We start from the raw sequence: 18,992 nt of genomic DNA, 5'->3' as shown, positions 1-18,992 counted from the left end.
CCACTGATTCCCCAGCTTGCTGAGATCTCTGACCACCGCTCTTCCTCTCCTGAAACTGCTTTCCAAGATCACCGCTCCCAGAAGGGCCTCTCAGGTGTCTCTGTGCTCCGTGACTTTCACGCCGCATTTGCCGCTCCTGCAGATGACGGCAAGTGCCTGCTGGTGGGCAGTGGGTGAGTCGTGGGCAGACCACTGGGCTTCCAGGACTCCTCAGAATGGTCCTTGGCTCCTTAGGTCCCTCTCTCCCCCAGGTCACCTTCATACAGCGCCAGATCGAGCCTTCCAGCACCCTTCAGATGAAGCTTAAGGTCCTTTGGGGTCACATGAGGTCCTTTACGAGCTGGCCCTGCCTGCCCAACCTCCTGGTCTGCCACGCACACTTGCCATTCTCTCTGTACACTCTTGCTCCTGCTGGTCCCTCTGCCCACAAGGCCTCTGTACTCCACTCAACAGCCCACACATCTGGCTGGGGCTGGCCAACTCCTCTTCAGCCTGCAGAACCCCTTCCCTACCCCCCCAGGATTCCTAAACACCCCTCCTTTGATCCCACCACATTTTGTCATATTTACTTTAATACTTTTTTCCTTTCAGAAAGAAATGGGACTTTGGACATAAGACAAAAATCTCCTTTAACTACCAGCTCTCCATTCTCCCCCTGCCCCAGCCCGAGGGGTAACACCTCCCTGAACTTGGTAGGTGGCCTCTGGATCCATTGTGCATACTTTTTTTATTCCCTTATATTTGCTCATAACCGGTGCTTGGTACCGGTCTTTGGCAGTGTTGATTTTATTCTCATTTACGTAAATGTCGTCACGCTCTAGGCGTTATTCCACATCTTCGTTCTTCCTACTCCCGTCATCAAGGCAATCAGCAGACTGTATCATAAGCACTTCTCTCTTGCCCCTTTGTCTCCCTTCTTGGAGGACAGAGCCTGGGTCTTTTCCACTCTGTATTCCCAATTAGGTGCTCAATAATATTTTCAAATGAAGATATGAATGTAAATATGGCTCGAGTTATTTTCAGTATTTCCACTGAGAATGAGAAGCCACAGCAGCTGCCTCCTCTCCCGTCTTGCCTGTCTCCATCAAGCTCTACCTTCTCTTGGTTCTAAGTTTTAAATCCGCATAGATCCAGCCCCTGCACCCCTTCCCTGCAACACCCCAAGTCCCCATCCGACATCTTCAGCTCTGCTGATCTTTTGGAGCACAATTGAACAAAACTTTGAGAAATACAAAGGCAAATGACTACAAATGACCCCTCTCGGCCAGCAGGAATGGATCAGATGGCCAGATCCCAGCAATGGAGCGGGGACCCAGGAGGCCTTCCCGGGGCCACTGCAAATGTTTTTCTTCTTGTGCATTTAGTTCTTTTTTCTTATAAAGAAAATGCATGTTTCTTAAAGAAAAAAAAAAGAAAAAACTCAACCAACTCAACTAGACTTCTCTTACCCAAATACAAACTCATCTTAGCTACAGGGTAGCTCTCAAAATTACTATTTTGAATGATTTCTTTCCTGACTTTATGCCATTTTTTCTTTATACAGTTGTGTATGTATAATTTTGTAATCTAGTTTAAAATGTAACACTATAAGTAGTTTCCATATTATAAAAGCTATTTAAGTGTAAGTCAATGGTTGCAAAATAAATATCCAAGTGAATACTGTAATTTACCTAATCATTTCTCTAATATTAGATATTTAGTTTATTTCCATTTTTTTTCCTGCTTTATCTCCCCAAACCCCCCTGTACACAGTTGTATATCTTAGTTGCAGGTCCTTCTAGTTGTGGGATGCATTTCCATTTTTTTGGTACTGGAAATAATGTTGAATACAGAGCTTCTTCTCTATTTAAGGTTGTGGCCTTAGGATGGTGTTTCATAAGAGTAGGTGCTGGACCCGAGGGTGTAGCTTGCAGAGGCTCCTGACATGCATTGCTAAACCAGCCAGCTTTCAAAGAGCCAGCCCCCCTCCTCGAGGCGGCGGGTGAGGAAGAACACCCGTTCTACAATAGCATTTTTTCTAACCCTGGATGTTACACATTTTCAAAGTCAGCAATTTGATAGGTGGAAAATATATCCTATTTTAAATGTGCATTTCTTCGATTATCATACCTTTTTAAATTATTCAAAAATCAATTTGCTTTATTTGTGATTTGTCTGCTCATATCCTTTATTTCCCTTGGAATAATATTATTTTTCTTTTCCATTTGATGCTACAGTAAGAATTGTAATACTTTGTCACCTTCTCTATCAATATCTTTTATCAGATTTTCTTGTAATTTTTAAAACTTTTTTTAAGATTGGCGCTTGAGCTAATATCTGTCGCCAATCTTCTTTCTTTTCTTTTTCTTCTCCCCAAAGCCCCCAAGTACATAGTTGTATATTCTAGTTGTAGGTCCTTCTAGTTGTGCTGTGTGAGATGCTGCCTCAGCATGGCTTGATGAGCGGTGCTAGGTCCACACCCAGGACACAAACTGTGAAAACCCTGGTCCGCTGATGCGGAGTGCGTGAACTTAAGCACTCGGCCACAGGGCCAGCCCCAAAACCTTTCTAATGACAGTACTGGACTGAGTTGAAATGTTCAGGCATGATGCTACCTTTCAGGCATACCACGTGTTTTCTCATGCTATTTTCCAGCAGAGTATATTTTGTCTCGAAGGGTACACACTACTTCCATGATATTCCTGGGAAAGGATTCCATTGCCTACATTTGAATGGGAGGCAGAGGCCGCCAGCCTTTGCTTAGAGGAGTATTTCCCTCACTGACGTAGGAAATAGCCTTTACTCAGCTCAGCTGAGTGTGGCTTAATATGTCTTTTAACCAAATCTGTCAATCTTTTCTTATATGATTATTTCTCTTTTAAACTTAGAAAGTCCTTTCATCTCCAACAATCATGTTACTTTTTTTCTTTTGTTTTCTCTTAGATCTTATGGAGTTTTTTTAAAATTTATTTTTAATATCTATCTCCAATCCAGCTGGAATTTATTTTGGTGGGGGGATCTAGGAACAGTTTGGAAATATGCAACAAGAGCTATATTTATACTCCCTGACCCACTCTAGAGATATACTTTCAAGGAAATAATCCAAAATAGAAGATTAGCAAAGATGTTCATAGCAGCACTATTTATAACAGCAAGAGTGTAGAAAGCCTGGATGTCTACCCGCAGAGGAGGAGTGAGGCAACCTGTGACACAGAATAGGAAGAAGAAAGGTGCATATGGTGAATTTTAAAAAGAATACAGGATGTACCTACTCTGTGCTTACACTTTCATAAAAACACGCAGGAATGTGACCACAGCCTGGGGAGACACAAGTGGCAGGCTTGTGAGTAAATTAGTGACTGCTGCTGGGCAGGTGGGTGGCCCCTGGCGGCGCCGTGTCCCTTCCTTCAAAGGTATTCAGAAAGGGGATCTGGAGATGGGAAGCATGCCCCTGGGTGAGTTATTTTCCCTTTCTATTTAAATTCTGTTAATATCAGAGGAGGATTTATTACGTTAATACAGCAGCCACCTGACATTTGCAATGGATGTGTTTCAAGCCCTTTGCCAATCTGCAAATTTGCGCATAAACATCCTGCTCCTCACCCCCTGAACCGTGTCTTGTGTATCTTGTGCTGCTTCTTGTACCTTTTCAACCATCACAAGCTTTATCTCTCACATCATGTCCTTTCTTTTTTTCTACAAAGAAAAAGCGTTGATCTTTCCCCTGCTTTACAAGAGCGACCCTGTGACCAAGATGAGTGAGGCCATCCCAGCCTTGATGGGAGTCAGGCACTGTGTAGACAGCCAGGCTCACTCACCAGGGAGTGACTCCCACTTCAGCGCTGGCCTAACCTTGTCCTTGCAAAATCACAACCCCAAGGTCAGGTTTGCTCTCAAACAGTTAAGCCTGAAATGTCAAATCCACAACTATGACTAGTCTTCTGGAACAAGAAGGAAGTTGCAGTAAAAAGTTACATTGTGGTAGACTCTGCCCTCCCAGCAAGCCAGGCTCCTAGAATCCCTGCCCTGGGTACTCCCTCCCACGTAGGCTCTGGCCTTGGCCGTGTGCCTGGCTTTGGCAGGTGGGACTGTAAGAAGGCATGACACAAAGGCAGCCTTGGTCAGTGCTTGTGCTTTAGGTCTGTCCTCTTGGGACACTCCCTCCTAGAACCCAGCTGCCACGCTTTAAGGAAGTCCTGGAAAGCCAGCTGGAGTGTGGAGGTGCCTGGGAGAATGAGACAGCTCACAGAGAAGAACAGAGGTGCTCAGCTGAGCTTCCAGCTGAAGGCAGACACGTGGGTAACACCATAAGGAAGAGAAGAACCTCCCAGCCAACCCACAGGATCACAAGAAATAATAAATCTAGGTCGTTTTAAGCCACAAAGTTTTGGAGTATCAAATAACTGAAATGCATGGAAATTTATATATAGTATGTACCGTAGGATGTTAAAACAGAAAGTAAAGCACAAAAGAAACACACAGGGATCAATCGAAACTGTATAAAAGTGCGTGCCTAGACCATAAACCAGGATTAGAAGCTGCTTTAAAATTATAGAAAGTGTTTGCTGCTCATTAGGTTACTTTTTCAGTATATGTTTCTTTGAAAGTGCTGTGAGGAATTTCAAAAATTCTATCGTGGCTCCTGTTCTCAAGAACTTCCAGTCCTTTGAAAAAGGAGTGCCAGGCAGCTCTTGGGAACCATGCTTGTGACTCCCAGCCCAGAGAGGGACCTGCTAAATGGGAGACATTCTGGGGCCAGCTAAAGGCCAGCGTGGTTTCCCAGAGAAGCAACTGGCATCCTCTTTTTATAGAAAGGTGGCCCTCAGTAGGGAAGATGCTCCACTATGAAACAAAATGATTGTGTATGTGTGCATGTGTGTGTCCGTGTGTGTGTGTGCGTGTGTGTACATGCAAGCAAGAATTAATCCAGCCTCAGAAAAAAAAAACCCAGTCCTGAGCACCCGTGGTTGTGGCAGTGCTGGGCTCTGTCCCCAAGGTCAGGGACCTTCTTGGGACTCACTGACAAGTCTTGAACTCTCTCAACTCTTCCGGTCAGCTCCAGACCAAACCACGCTGTGGTTGCCATCAGCAAGTGGCTGACATGATGTGACATGTACAGCTAGGATCTTCTGAAGGCGATTGAACTCTTGTTGGCTGAAATACACCACGTGTGAGGCCTGTGCAAAATTAGGAAAATTACAGAATTGGTAAGGATGCAATGACATCTGGGAAAGTACTTTTTAAAAATAAACCACTTAAGGAACTTTGCAAAACAGGCTACCACAAAAACATAAAACTTTATTTCCACCCTTCCAATTTCTTGACTAATTACGGATAATGTCCATATATGTTTTACAGAATACATTTATAAGAGCAAACAAACATTAATGAAAAAACTAGGAAACCGTTGCTCACGCTGTGAGGGAAAGCTTTTTCGGAAACCTGCTTTTGTTTGTGATTTCACGTCCTATTCACAGGCAAACTTTCTGTTGGCACTATTTCCTGTGGTTCGTGAGATGGATTAATAGTCCAACATGTGCTGGTGTTCCAGAAGAACACCCTGGCTGCCAGATAGGGAGCGGTCTGTGACCCTCTGCAGAAGGACATCGGCTCACTCAGCCGTTCTGGACTCAACCGCTTCTGCAAAGGTAAGAGCACTGTTCGTGCCAACCACGAGTCTTCTAGCCGGGGCCTTCAGCAAAAAGTATAGGCGTCAGGATCCTGATCGATCCACTTATTTAGAGGGAATGACACTGTGTTTGCGAAACCTCTTTGTGAAATGAAGACGTGCTGAGTCATCTTTATGAGGTATTCCTGCAATGAGCTTCCTAGATTTCCCAAGACTTTTTTATTTCATTTTTCCTTGATTAAGAAATTAGTACAATGAGTAGGCTAGTCAATGTCACAGAAGGTAGAAAGACACCAGTGTCGACAGCCAGGCCGGCTTCAGGTTCACGATGTTCTAACTGAACGTGCCTTTCTGTTTGCAGAGGCCTCCATTCACAGATGCAGGAAAGATTGCCTGGCCCTGGGCCCTGGGAAACAAGTGGACTGGCTGCACAGTGTTGACTTGCATCCCAAACTGTCTCCTTCAATGGCTATTTTGAGTTTTAATTGGAACTTTTTGTTCCAGCTGCTCAGTGAACTGGGCCTCTGTGATCTTGATAAAGGAAGGCACCCTTCCTATTTTTTCTGGCTTCCCAGCCCTGCATCTTGGCTTGGTTCCCAGCCTTATTGCAGTCTGTTTGAATAACCATGCTCTCTGCTGAGGGCTCCATGACCCACTCCCTAGTAGGCAGTGCCAGGGGTGGGGCCTGGCTCTGGCCAAACTCATTCCTGGTGGTCTCCTCTTAACTCCCACTTTTCGCCTCAGAGGCGCACTGGGCACCCAAGGGTGTGGGCTGGGCAAGGACTTCTCACAGCTCAGGGGTCGTGGAACTCTTGGAGTCCTCATGGTGACATAACGAAAAGCTCCTTGATCTTGGAACCCAGCTTACTTGGGTGGCCACTGTGACTCTGCTCAGAGGATCCCTCAACACCCCATCAAGGGCACGGAGGCCACCATGAATCACTTCAGAGGGAGGGGGCGGTAGGGCATAGTGGCTCAAGCCATGAGGCCTTGAGCACATCACTTAACCTTTCTGTGCCCCAGTTTTTTCATCTTTACATTGGGAGTTTGGGTAGCTCCTGCCTATAGGGTTGAAAGAAGCAATCCAAATGCCTAACACACGGTAAGCTCTCAATAATACAACCCTTAATATTAGCGGTGGGGTAGTGGGGAGAATAGGAAGTATTTTTATCTGCTCTGCTTCAGAAAACAATCCCACTGGCCCCTGTTAATCTGGCACCAGCTCCCATCCCCACCCCCGCCCCCACCCTGCCTGGGCGGCAGCGGGCCTCGTCCCAGCCGGGACGGCCCAGGCATTAGCACCCAGACCTTCTTCAGTCCCAGTCCTTGGATTTCTGTGGCTTCTGTCCTAGGACAACTGTGCATCCAAGTTCAACACACACTCGTCAGGTGTAGAATTACGAAGAAGGAAGGACTGTGCAGGAAGAGGGAGCAGGGACATTACGCGGGATATGTGGGTTGACACAGATGAACATCAACCTTTACAGCCTACTTTGGGAGATCATGGGAAACAGAGGATTTCTGAGAAGGGAGCCATCGCTCTAACAGGGCTCATCAGAAAGGGCTTCAGGAGGCAGCACTGACTTTCCTTAATAGCCTGGATCTTCCCTCCCCAGCTTCTGAACAACCAGTTTTCAACAGTGTTTTTGACCTGAGCCTCCAGGCCTTTGGCAAGAGGCTTAGAAAAACTGCTCAGAAAACAGCTCAGTGCCAGAGAAGAGCAGGGCTGGGTGCTGCTCAGAGCTGGGATTCCTGGGTTCTGGCCCAGCTCTGCAGCCCTGCAATCCTGCAATCCAGGCTTCTTCCTTGTTCATGAAATTAGGGCGATTAGGGAGTTGGTCAGAAGCTCCCCAGCCTCTCCTCAGGCTTGCAAAGTCTAGGATCCTTTGCTCACCGATCCCTGCCCTCCCCTTCCAGCCATACATCTATGCACCCGGGGAAGAAGCCCCAACAGGATTCAGCTGACTCAGGTTACAGAAACAGGATGCGTTTCATATTGCTCTCTGGACCTGGAAAAAAACTAGAGTGCCAAGGGTGGACCAGCCTGGGAGGGTTTCCTGTTTCTGCGAAAGCTGACTGCCATCAGCATCCCAGGAGCAGTGCAAGCCAAAAAGGACAGCAACTCCTGAGGGCCCCCGCCTCCCGGCCTCCCTGTTCCTTATAGCGCTGGGTGTGGCTGCCGTGCTGCCCCTGGTAAGTGACACAGGAACTGGGAGGCGTCATCCCTGCCCTCATGTTGGTGCAGCTGGTGGGGGAAGCACCGGTTAGTTCGCAGCCTGGAAGCTCCTGAAGGGTTTTGTGTACTCTGGTGCCCGCAGCACAGACCCTGACACAGTGGGGGTCTCAGTGGGATCCGTGAATGACCAGACCCACCCCTGTGCCTCAGGAAGCTCCACTTTGCCAGGAATGTGCTCAGCACATCCATCTGTCAGTTTCCTGCAGGACCTTCCCTCCATGATATATTCACGCTTCCAGATACCAGGCAGCTCCGTTCCTTTAAATACATGGAGCTGAGATCTTTTAGGTTCTGGGCCCCTAGAATGGAGGGTGGCATTCACGGAGGCCATTTTGCCTGGACATGGTGGGTGTGAGGCCTGTATAAGAGAAGAGGGTCTGAACCAGCTGTCGTGCACATCACTAGGAACAGGCAGGAATCAGCTATCACCGGACAGGGGTTAATTTGGAGAGTTCAATAAAGGGACTGTTTAGAAAGGCCAGGGGCAGGGCATGGGGGCCACTAGGTTCAGTGCAGGGCCCAGGGCTCAAGCAGCGGCCATGACCCCGGGGCCTGGCACACGACAGGGCGCAGGGATCGAGCCCAGGAGGTGAAGGAATAACGGGCCTTGCCCTGTCTCCCGGTGCTGAACCCAGCCTGGAGCAGCGATGCCCCCAAGAAGAGCCAGAGGGACAGGTGTCCGGCACTGCCAGCTCATGTATAAGTGGTTTTGTTTTGTCTTTGCAGTCTAGAGATAATCATATAAAAATAGCTGCATCCAGATGTCTCAAGAGTCAAACACGGTCACCCCAGAACGCCCAGCCTCCCACTGGGTTTGCGTCCTCAGGCCGTTCATGGAGGATGGGCGGGCTTCCCTGCTGCCAGGTCAGCGCCTGGCCGGTCTCAGTGGCCCCATGGTCACTGTCACTGGTGAGCCCTAGCAGGCCGCACCCTCTGTCCAGAAAAGTCCCCAAATCACTCGTTCCACCCCAGGGACCTCTTCAAAACTCAAGTTGCTCAGTCACTGTCCCTTCTGTGGGCCACTCTTGTGCAGAGTCCCAGCTGAAGGGAAAGCACCAGTGGCTGCAAATCACTTAAAAATGAAAACAGACATACTTCATATCCCAACAACATAAAATATTAAAAGGAATTTCTTTTTACAAAATCCAATAAACCACTCACAATTGTACCCACCAAGCAAAAATGTGCCTTCGTTTGTAAGCAGAGTGGTGAGGAAATGTTGGAACACAATCTCGTGTGCAGGGCACTGCTTTAGGGACAAGTCTCATTTTCCCCCCACAAAGAGTTAACAGTCTGAAAAGAGTTGAAGAGGGGCCGGCCCGTGGCCGAGTGGTTAAGTTCTCGCGCTCTGCTGCAGGTGGCCCAGGGTTTCGTTGGTTCGAATCCTGCGTGCGAACATGGCACTGCTCATCAAACCACGCTGAGGCAGCGTCCCACATGCCACAACTAGAAGGACCCACAACGAAGAATATACAACTATGTACTGGGGGGCTTTGGGGAGAAAAAGGAAAAAATAAAAAATCTAAATAAATAAATAAATAAAAGAGTTGAGGAAAAGTAACATTTATGGGATACTGCCTAGCTGTGTAAACTTGGACAAGTTTCTTAACCTGTCGGTGCCACTGTTTTTTAATCTGTAAAATGGGAATAATCATACTGGCTTTTAGGGTTTTGTGAAGATTAAAGAGCCCATCTCTGGAAAGAACTGGCACAGCGTCTGGTGCACAGTAGACTGGTACCTAAGTGCTACCTCGCCAGCAGCTTTTATCACATGCCCACCCAGAGGAGGTGCACAGTCTGTCTTCCACCTCAGGAGACTGCAGCTTGGAGGAGCTTGGTGATGGAAAGTGGTCCTGAGCTGGGATTCAGGAGACACTCCGTGTAGCAGCTGAGCGCTCTTCATCTCTGGGCCTCAGGGTTCCCATCCGTAAAGCACAGATAAGAATTGCCCTCCGACCTACCCACATGCAGGGTGGTTGTAATGATCAAATGCAGGACTCCAAGCTCTCCTTAGATGTCACGTCACAATGTGTCACTGTGCGCAGTCTCTGCTGTAGCTCCAACCCCAGCTTCACTCCCTAAAGCTCAGCTGGGAATGGGATGGCTTGAAATAAACCAATCTCAACGGGTGTGCAAAGACCCCAGGGAGCTCCTCAGCCGTGCAGAGTCCTGGTCTGCCCAGACCACCAGGCTGCTGCTGGGAGGGGACCCAAATGAACCCTTGAACTTCTGGGGACAGGGAATGACAGGAGCAGATGTCCCATCCCTGGTGGTTCCCAGGTTCCAGGAGGAAGCAGGGATCCTGCCCCCATCCAGCCCAGAATGGAACCTGGGGAAGGCAGGGTGGTCTTCTGGCAGAGGTGACTCAGGCCCTGGTGCCCGCAGAGCTCAGAGGGTGGGGGGTGAGGTGACAGGAGGCGAAGTAACAAGTTCCTTTTGCAAACCTAAAGCTTCTAGTTGCAGCTGAACGTAGGGGAAAGTACCGGGGGAGCTGAGGGGCCCTGTGAACAGAGCACCCTTCAATGGGGGAAATAAAAATAGAAACAGAGCTCTCCCCACCCCCACCCCAGCTGAGGCACATCTGCATAGAAAGCCACCCTGGAATCATGCAGAGGCAACCACACGAATTACGCTGATTAAATGAGATACCGTGAGTGCCGGCCTAGCACTGGCTGGGCACACAGTAGGTGCACAATGAGTTTGTTCCCCTTACACACGTGTACACACATACACAACTGCATTCAGCTTCACCACAGACTTTATGCAAATCCCAAAGACCTACTATGTGCTGGCGTTGTGCAAGGCTCAGGGGACCGGGCCCAAGAGCTAGCCTCGGCCTCTGGGAGCTCCCAGTCTGGCCGTGGAGACAGACCTGAGCCCAGGAGAGAATCGGAGCCCTAACAGGAGCCCTGGGGAGGTGCTCTGGAGCTAGGGGTGCTGGTGGGTGGGTCCCAAGCAGAGGGAACAGCAGGAGGGGCCAGAACTGTGGGGTGACTGTGAAGGGTAGGCTCGGCAGAGGGAGGGTCCTCCGGCAGCATTTTCTTGTTACCTGCCTGCTTGATTTGTTTCTTCGGCCCCTCCTGGAGGGACAGGATCTTGGCCTCCCACCCTTGCAGGCCTCCCTGTAACTGCACAAGGTCAGGCCAGCACGGGGCCCCTCATGGGAGGGGGTGGCAGTAGAGCCCCCACCCCAGATGACAGCACAGGTGGGCTGGAAGAATCTACAAAAGAGCCCTGCCCTCTGGGTTCCAGGAGAACATTCTAACCCATCTCAGAGTCCTCACGGGGCTGAAGGTTCTCCTAGAGGTGGCTCCTAGGACCAACTCCAGGGGCAGGGCCTGGGGTGCCACCCGTCACTTCTTCCCTCCCCACTCCAGTCATGCTTCCCCTCCACTTTTGGGGACAGGTAGCCGGTCCCCTCCACCCCTCGCTCCCTGCAGGCTGGCCCTGGGCTGTGCAAGGGGAGGATGGAAAAGAATCCTCCTCAGTGGTCTGCCCCTTGGGTGGTCATCTCAAGCTAGGCCAACCCTTCGCACTGCCCAGAGGAGCCAACTCCTCAGTCATGAGGGATCTCGTCTCCTCCTCCAGCCACATGTTTGCATGAGGAGCTGGGGGGCTGGATACGGGAAAGGAAAGCGGTAACTGAGAGTTGAGCCTGGGGGTTGGTGCAATTTGAATTTTGCGTCAGAGCTGGCCTGGAAAAAGGAACACGTATCTAGCACCCAGATCGTACCCGGCACTGTGTCAGGCCCTTCGTGTACATTCTCATCTGACTCTCACCACAACTTTGTGAGGAAGGTGTTCCACACCCATTTTACAGACGAGGAAACTGAGATATAGCGAGTTTAATTTAGTTGCTCAGGGTCAAACAGCTACCTGAGAGGGAGACTGGCCTCTGGCTCCATTGGAGGCACCGTCTTTTCTGCCTGAGGGGTCCTCGGCAAGCTCCGGGCCAGCGTAGATTCTGAGTGAATGGCTGTAACTGGACTGTGTGTGGAAGGCTGGCTTGGTGAGTGTGGCAGCTCCATCACAGATGGGTGACGAACTGTGCAAGGGGTTTGCACAGGCCACCCCTGTTCCTGCAGTCACCAAGATTGAAATTAGCAAGGGTCCCCAAGCCTTATATTCCAGCGTGGGTGAAGACGGCTTCCCAATTGATGCAGTTGGAAAAGCCCCTGTCTCTACTGCGGGCCACAGAGTGCTGTGTAATTTCCTCTATGGGTCAGTCCTCCACCGAGGGCTGTGACGGGACCATGAGTCAGGCCTCAGCCTGTGGCTCACAAGCCACCAGCTGCCTGGCTTCCAGCCAGCTTGGTGGACACTGGAGTCGCTGCCCACTGCCTTCTCCCATCTCTGTTCTGTCCTGCACGGGAGAGGTGGGGCCACTCCAGGGGTGGTCAGGCAGACAGCCACTGTGGATGACCCAGAGCATGGCAGGAGTTGGGAGCAGTTCTGGGGTGTGGCTGAAGGGAACCACGATGGAGACAGACCCTTGGCCAGCTCCCGTGCAGCGCCCATGAGCTTCCAGGGTCAGGAATCAAAGTGTCACCAGCAACCTGTTTGAACTAGGCCTGATTGCCCCACACAACTCCTAAGAGCATTCTCCACCTTCCCCTCAAGCTCAGGAGACCTGCAGGGGAATTTGCTCCTCTCAGAAAAAGGCGCGAGCTTAGGGAATTAAAAAAAAAATCAGTGGTTACTTCAACTGCCTTCAAGGAATTCACCATGTACGGACAAGGCCTTGAAACTCAACAGCTGGCTTTTAGCAATGAAGAAGGATAATCTTTGGATCTCTTGTTCTGAGCTGCCAGTGGCTCACTCAGAACCCCTCGGGGTGGGGAGTGCCAGTCATTCTTCTGGGCAATTTAAAGCCACGTGCTCTGTGTCACCAAGATCGTGACTCAGCTGAGTGCTTGCCAAAGCTCGTTCACAGAGGGGCGAAACTGCTCTGTAGGCGCTTTTCAGAGGGAGGGCTCTCCACCGCCTGGGGGGAAAACAGGGATACACAGGAGATGGGTCTTTCCAGCTGTCCAGGTGGTGGCCCCTCAGAGCCAGGACCAGAAAGTGTTCAGTTCCGTGTCCCCAGCCCCTAGGCTTTCCGTAAATGTTGATCAGATGACTGAAGAAAAAATGAAGTGAAGCTGATACAAAAACCTACAGCCCATACTTTCCCACATAGGTATTTCCTGTCATCTTACTTTTTAGCAAAGAGGAGTGACACTTTTATGGTCCCTGCAGGGAGCCTGGACCTCCACACAGTGAGCTGACGGTCAGCTGGGAGCAAACAGGTCCATGCACCCCACGGGCTTGCCCTCCCTCTGCATCCCTCTGAGCAGGTAGGAGTTGGCCCAGAACCCTATGAGGGAATAAAGCCACTCCGTACCTGGGCAATTTCTGGAATTATAAAAGGTTTGTGTTGGCTGAGACCCTCAAAACAGTTTATTATTGTGCTCCTTAAAAACCAAAGGCAGGGCTGGCCCCGTGGCATAGTGGTTGAGTTCGCATGCTCCACTTTGGTGGCCTGGGGTTCACCAGTTCCGATCCCAGGGACAGACCTACACACTGCTGGCTGAGCCATGCTGTGGCAGCATCCCACATACAAAACAGAGGAAGATTGGCACAGATGTTAGCTCAGGGCCAATCTTCCTCACCAAAACAAACAAACAGAGGCCTGGTGACAGGTGCTAAAAGCCCAGTCTAGACCAGCATGGCCAGGCTGGGAGGAGTGAGCAGCCACTTGTGGGCCTTGGTCAGGCTGCCCCGACAGAGTGGGTAGGCAGCTCCCCCCACTGCAGGCTCCACCAGCCCCACAGCATCTCCTTCATGTCAAAATCCTCACCTTCAGTTGCACCCGTGTGTCGGACAGCAGTCACCGCCAGAGCTATTCCCCACCTCAGAGAGGAGGACCCAGGCATCCTGGCTTGAGTTGGCTTTTTTTTGCCTTTCCTTTCCTCTTCCCTTTTCTTTCTTTGCCTTCTCCTTACTTAATCTGGTTGTCACCCTGGCAGGTGGGGACCGGAAGCCAGAGAGCCAACATGGGGCAGAGACTTCCAATGGAGGCGAGAGCTCAGCAGCAAGGGCTGGGTGAGGAGCGGCTCCTCGGCTGCCCACAGGGCAGGCAGATCCTGCTGGTCTCCCTGGACACTTGCTTTCCAAAGTTCCATCCAGGGGGATACCTACAGGGCAGGAGAGAACAGAGGCAACAGTGGGACACGAAGGATTGGGTCCCTAGAAGAAAAGGTAACAAGGAGGACATCAACAGTTGTATTTGGCTGATCACTTAACGGCCAAACCACCAGAGCTGAGCGGATCAGAAATACGGCAGGCATTGCTGCCCAGCTCGAGAATTCGAGTCTTCTCTGCGCTCAGGGCCTGATGGCCCACATGGCAGGGTTTTTCACTTGCTGGGCCTTCGACAGAAGTGCATTTTTACCGTTCTTTGCACCATAAACAAATAAAAGCGCTCATGGCAAGCAGCTTTCAAAGACCTTTGTCTCTAAAAGGAAATCGGGACAGCATTTTCCCACAAGAAGTTCAAGGGAATTCTGATTACTCAGAACTCCCTCTCAACATCCTTGTGAACATTTGAGAAATTCCCAGTGCCTCCTGTTGCCCTGAGTGCGGGAAGCCAGGGATGAGCCGACTCACACAGCCGAGCAAGGGTTTTTGGACTCACAGCAACTGCAGAAACCGTTGCATAATTGCAATTGTGTGCTTTTTTTTTTCTTCTTAACTTTGATAATGAGAGGAAATGCAAATAAAGAAGTAATGACTTCTGGTAAAATTATGCCGAGAAGATGACTTCCTACTCTCTGTCCCGCCCATCCCCTCACAAGGTCTCCCCTCAAGATCTCTTCTCCAGGAGTTCACTTCCCAGAGCGGCTTTCCAGGATTGCTAAGGGGCATGTGACGCTCTCTGTAATTAATTCTGTGAGACCCCGACTTTGGGGCTCAAAGTTTCCCTCAGGCCTGGAGGATGCACAGACTCCTCAGGCTAGAAGAGCCTTCTGGCCACCAGCCAAGTTCCAATGCAGAGTGCAACTCCAGTCAGGAAAAAGACGTGAGGAGTCTTGCCGAAAACTGTAGACTCTGCCAGAAAAGAATAAAGGGCCTGCATAAGCCTGTCCCCATCACTCCACAGAGAGCGACACAGCTCATCTTGGTTACCTGCAACCATGGAGGATGAGTGGCAGGGGGCTGGAGGTGTCCAGGGGAGTCTAACCAGAGGGCTGTCAGAAGCCCAAAGGAGGTGTCTGCTCGCATGCATGCTGCAGCACTCAAGAGGGAACAGCCACTGGACAGCACAGAGTTCTGGAAAATAAGATTTCCCAGGATTCTCTGCGTGGGTGAATGTTGTAGGCAGGTAGACATATGTCTCAGTTTCTAAAGAATGATCTGTTTTAAGAAAGAAGGAAACAAAGAAAGGAAAGAAGGAAGGAGAGAGGGAGGAGAGAAAGGAAAGGGAGAAGAAAGGAAAAAGAGGCAGATAAAAGTTCTACATCTGTGCTGTTCGATACGGTAGCTTCTGCTCACACGTGACTACTGAGCACTTGAAATACGGTTGATCTGAATTGAGATATGCTGTAAGTATAAAATATATGCTGGATTTCAAGGACTCGGTATAAAAAAGAATGCAAACTAACAATAATTTTTATCAATTACATGTTGAAATGATAATATTTGGGATTAAACAAAATACATTCAAATTAATGTCACCTAGTTTTTACTCTTTTTAATGTGGCTCCTGGCACATAGCGATTACACCTGTGGCCTGCACTGCATTTCTTCTGCAGCTCTGCTCGCTGGTCCAGACAGCGGGCCCCGGGCGCCCAGTGCAGACCCTGGCCCCAGCCCCACTTGCAGTTCCCACCGAACTGCGGAGTCTTTAGCTCCGCCCCTTTCCCTGGACTGCCGTAACCCAGCCCGGGTGTGCTGCGTCTTGATTCTTAGGGGTTCGGATGAGATGCAAGCCTGGAAAGCCCTTTCGCATTTTAAGCAGCTCTTTTTCAGTGCTGCTTGACCTTTTAAAATCCTCTGCTTCCTATGAAGGCGCGCAGGGGCTTTCTTGCACTCGTTGGAGAGAGCCGGTAGGTGGCTGTGTGATAGTAACGGAAACTTTGAATAGGATGTGTGAGTCGTGGGAGGTTTTGGTGAGGCCTCAGTGGGACTAGGGCATTAACAGACTCTGTTCAAGTGTGAATCCAGGTTCGCCAGTAAATATTTAGGAGAATTTGTTTTAAAGTGGTTTTACAGAACATCATAGCGACACTAACAAAACATTTCTTCCAAAAATATGCATTGAGCACCCTGGCAGTACACGAGGTAATGAATTCAGCTGGCTGCTGTAGGCACTGCAGGAGGGAGGAGAGGCTGGGCATCTGACTCAGTAGGAAACAGTCCAGGAGCCATCGGTCAACTGCTCAGTTTCCCAGGCCTCCAGCCGTGCGTGCGTACTTTTTATCAAGTCATAATTATAGTATAGATACATGTTTTGCTTTATACTTCCTTCTCATAAATGCTCATAAGCATTTTCCATGTTCCTATATAGTCCTCATATCGTCCTTTTTAGTAATTAAATAATATTCCACCAAGTGACTGTGTCATTTTGTAACCTTCTGTGGAACATTTAGATAGTTTCCAGTTTTGCTCATTTAAATAAGATAGCGGCAAAAACGCAATTTGCTTTCTTTGCTGTCGTTTCTTTTGGATTTATATTTCCTTATGATTAATTCTCAGAAAAGAAAGAAACTACCGTGTTCAAGGGTATGAATGTTTTTCTAGTTCTTGATAGCTATGGCCAAGGTGCTGTCCAAAAGGCATGTAGGAACTCACACTGCTCACAACGATGGACGTGTGTACCTGGTTCCTGGCAACTTTGCCAGCGTTGAGGTGTTAAGCACATATATGTATACATATAATATATATATTTTACAGCATTTAAATGTGCAAAATGCATATATGTGCACATGACATCTCCCTGAGATTTTTTGAAGCTCTTCTAAGCAAAATATTTGTAGACAAGTAACACAAATTTTTTTTTTTTCTGAAAATGCCAAGACATTGTCTTGAGCATTTCTGGACTTTGCATGCATTTCTATTTTTAAATTATTCTGTACCAATTGCTTCTTGGCCTTTCAGCTAAGATCAAGTGTTGTATCTGTTCGTATCAGTTTAAATCATTCTGCACCAAAGATATGTCTCTTCTTCTCCATTTATTAATTTGTTCACTTATTTATATCGATATGGACTCATTTTATACATTAGGTTATAATCCAGTACTGCTTTATTTTATTGCTCAAAATTTTCCAGCTTAGGCCTTTGGGAGCTCTTTCAGCTGGCCCCTGTGCCCCTTTGACATCCCCCCATCCCTGTGTCTGTTTCGTGAGCACTTCCTGACTTTCTGGCACTGCGAGATGCTCTATGCCATCTTGTATATTTCCCACCCCAGTCCTAGAATCAATCTGTTCTCCAAGGATCCCTGTTCCTGTTATTGGAAAATGGTTCCAGAAACCAAAATCTGAGTGTCCACTAGGGTGTCATTTCTCAGGCAACAAAGCAAAGACATGTGTGTGTTTACTAGCCTGCATGTATATATCCACATCCACAGTGTAACTGTTTCTATGTGTAACCATCTGTGTCCGTGTTAAGTTAAACATGAGCTCTTACTGGTGCTTCCAGCTCTAATCCAGTACCACCAGGATCATTCGAGCCTTGCTTATCTTCCTACTACAACTCCGCAAGCACTTTTAAGTCCTCTTTCCAGGGAGGGCTGATCACCCCTATTGAAGAATTTCCTTTCCAGAAGAACGTTGTTTGTGAAGGGGAAAAAAAAGTCGTGCCTAATTTCTATCAACAGAGAGAGGAAAATGTCATCAGTTTGTAAAAACTTGAAATGTCCTTCAAGTTATCAGTGGAATCTGTTGCTGATGGAAACATAGCAGTCTGCATGAGTCTCCAAAGTCCCAGGGCTACGTAAGTGACTTTCCTGGTCCAAAGGCCAGTTGACTTTGCCCCCAGCGGCTCCTTGCTGGCACGGAGTGCCAGGGCTCCTGATCAGAACCCATGGGAGGATCCCAAACACAACTGTACACCCTTCAGAGTCACATGTCCTCAGTGTGTCCTCAGAAGAGCTCATGTCTTGGACCAGATGGGCTCCCCTTGCTTTGGTCAGTGACACTGGTCACCTCTAACCGAATCAAGCCAATGTGGTGGTGTACCACAGAAAGACCTGTCCACACGAGCCTGATGCTTCTCAGGGCACGAGTCTTCTGTGTCCTTTTACTTTTTAATTGAAGTATGGTTGACTCTTCTGTGTCTTCTTAATCTGGCTTCCCGCCCTCTGGGAGCCCTGAGTCTCCTTTCGACCCCAACATAGGCAGCAAGCACCTCCTTCCCCTCTCCAGCCCACTCTCAGGTGAGTTGGCCTTGGTGTGACAGTCTCCATCCAAGCAGGCACAACTAACTTGTAAAACAAAGTTTACATTTAATTACACAAGTAAGAATAATTGGAACTCTTCCCACGGGTCGGGCTCTGTTCCAAGCATTTTGCTTCTCTGCACATATTTAATCCTTACAACAGGCCTATTATTAGCCCTATTTTTATTGGAAAAAAAAGTGAGGCTCATTGAGGTCTAGTTTTCTGCCTCTTACACAGCTGGTAACTAATGAAGCCAGGGTCTACACAAACCATGGGCGTACACACTGCCGCTAAGTAATGCAGGCTCATTGTCTAAAAATAAGTAAATAAATAAGTAATCCAACAACACAGAAATGTACGTAGTAAAACTCACCGTCCCTCTTTGTTATCCCCTGCCAATTCTCCTTTCCTTCCTAGAAGTAACTGCTCTGTATAGTGTGTGTACATTCTTCTACACCTGTTGCTGTGTGTGAGATACTCATAGGATTTGGAGGGACTTTAAATATATATATTATACTACACGTACCATACTTTTGACTCGTTAGTTTTACTTGTCAGTGTGCCTTAGAGAGCATTCCATATCAGGGGAGGTAAATCCCCCTCAGTCTTTTAAGGATTCCATGGTATGGATGTACCGTAAGTTATTTATCTGGTCTCTGACTGATGGCCATTTAAGTTGTTTCTAGCATGTTGCTAGATCAGCAATGCTGTGGCGAACATCCTTGCATATG

At 48.7% G+C, this 18,992-nt stretch overlaps 1 long non-coding RNA gene and 1 pseudogene across 2 annotated transcripts; both read left to right on the top strand.

Moving 5' to 3' along the window:
* The first annotated feature begins 5,479 nt into the window (after positions 1–5,479).
* LOC139084730 (uncharacterized) lies at positions 5,480–9,389 on the top strand. Of its 2 annotated transcripts, none has more exons than XR_011542394.1 (3): positions 5,480–5,627; positions 7,526–7,801; positions 9,202–9,345. It is a non-coding gene; the product is annotated as an uncharacterized lncRNA (long non-coding RNA). The 2 variants fall into 2 exon arrangements; XR_011542396.1 differs by having other exon boundaries at positions 5,490–5,627; positions 5,970–7,801; positions 9,202–9,389.
* Positions 9,390–16,962: 7,573 nt separating this feature from the next.
* LOC139078615 (U2 spliceosomal RNA) lies at positions 16,963–17,077 on the top strand (annotated as a pseudogene).
* Positions 17,078–18,992: the final 1,915 nt, after the last annotated feature.

Source organism: Equus przewalskii, chromosome 1 (assembly GCF_037783145.1).
Source record: "Equus przewalskii isolate Varuska chromosome 1, EquPr2, whole genome shotgun sequence".
Taxonomy (NCBI): Eukaryota; Metazoa; Chordata; class Mammalia; order Perissodactyla; family Equidae; genus Equus; species Equus przewalskii.
Note: the sequence above shows the minus strand (reverse complement) of the source record. Positions and strands in the feature narration are given on the sequence as shown.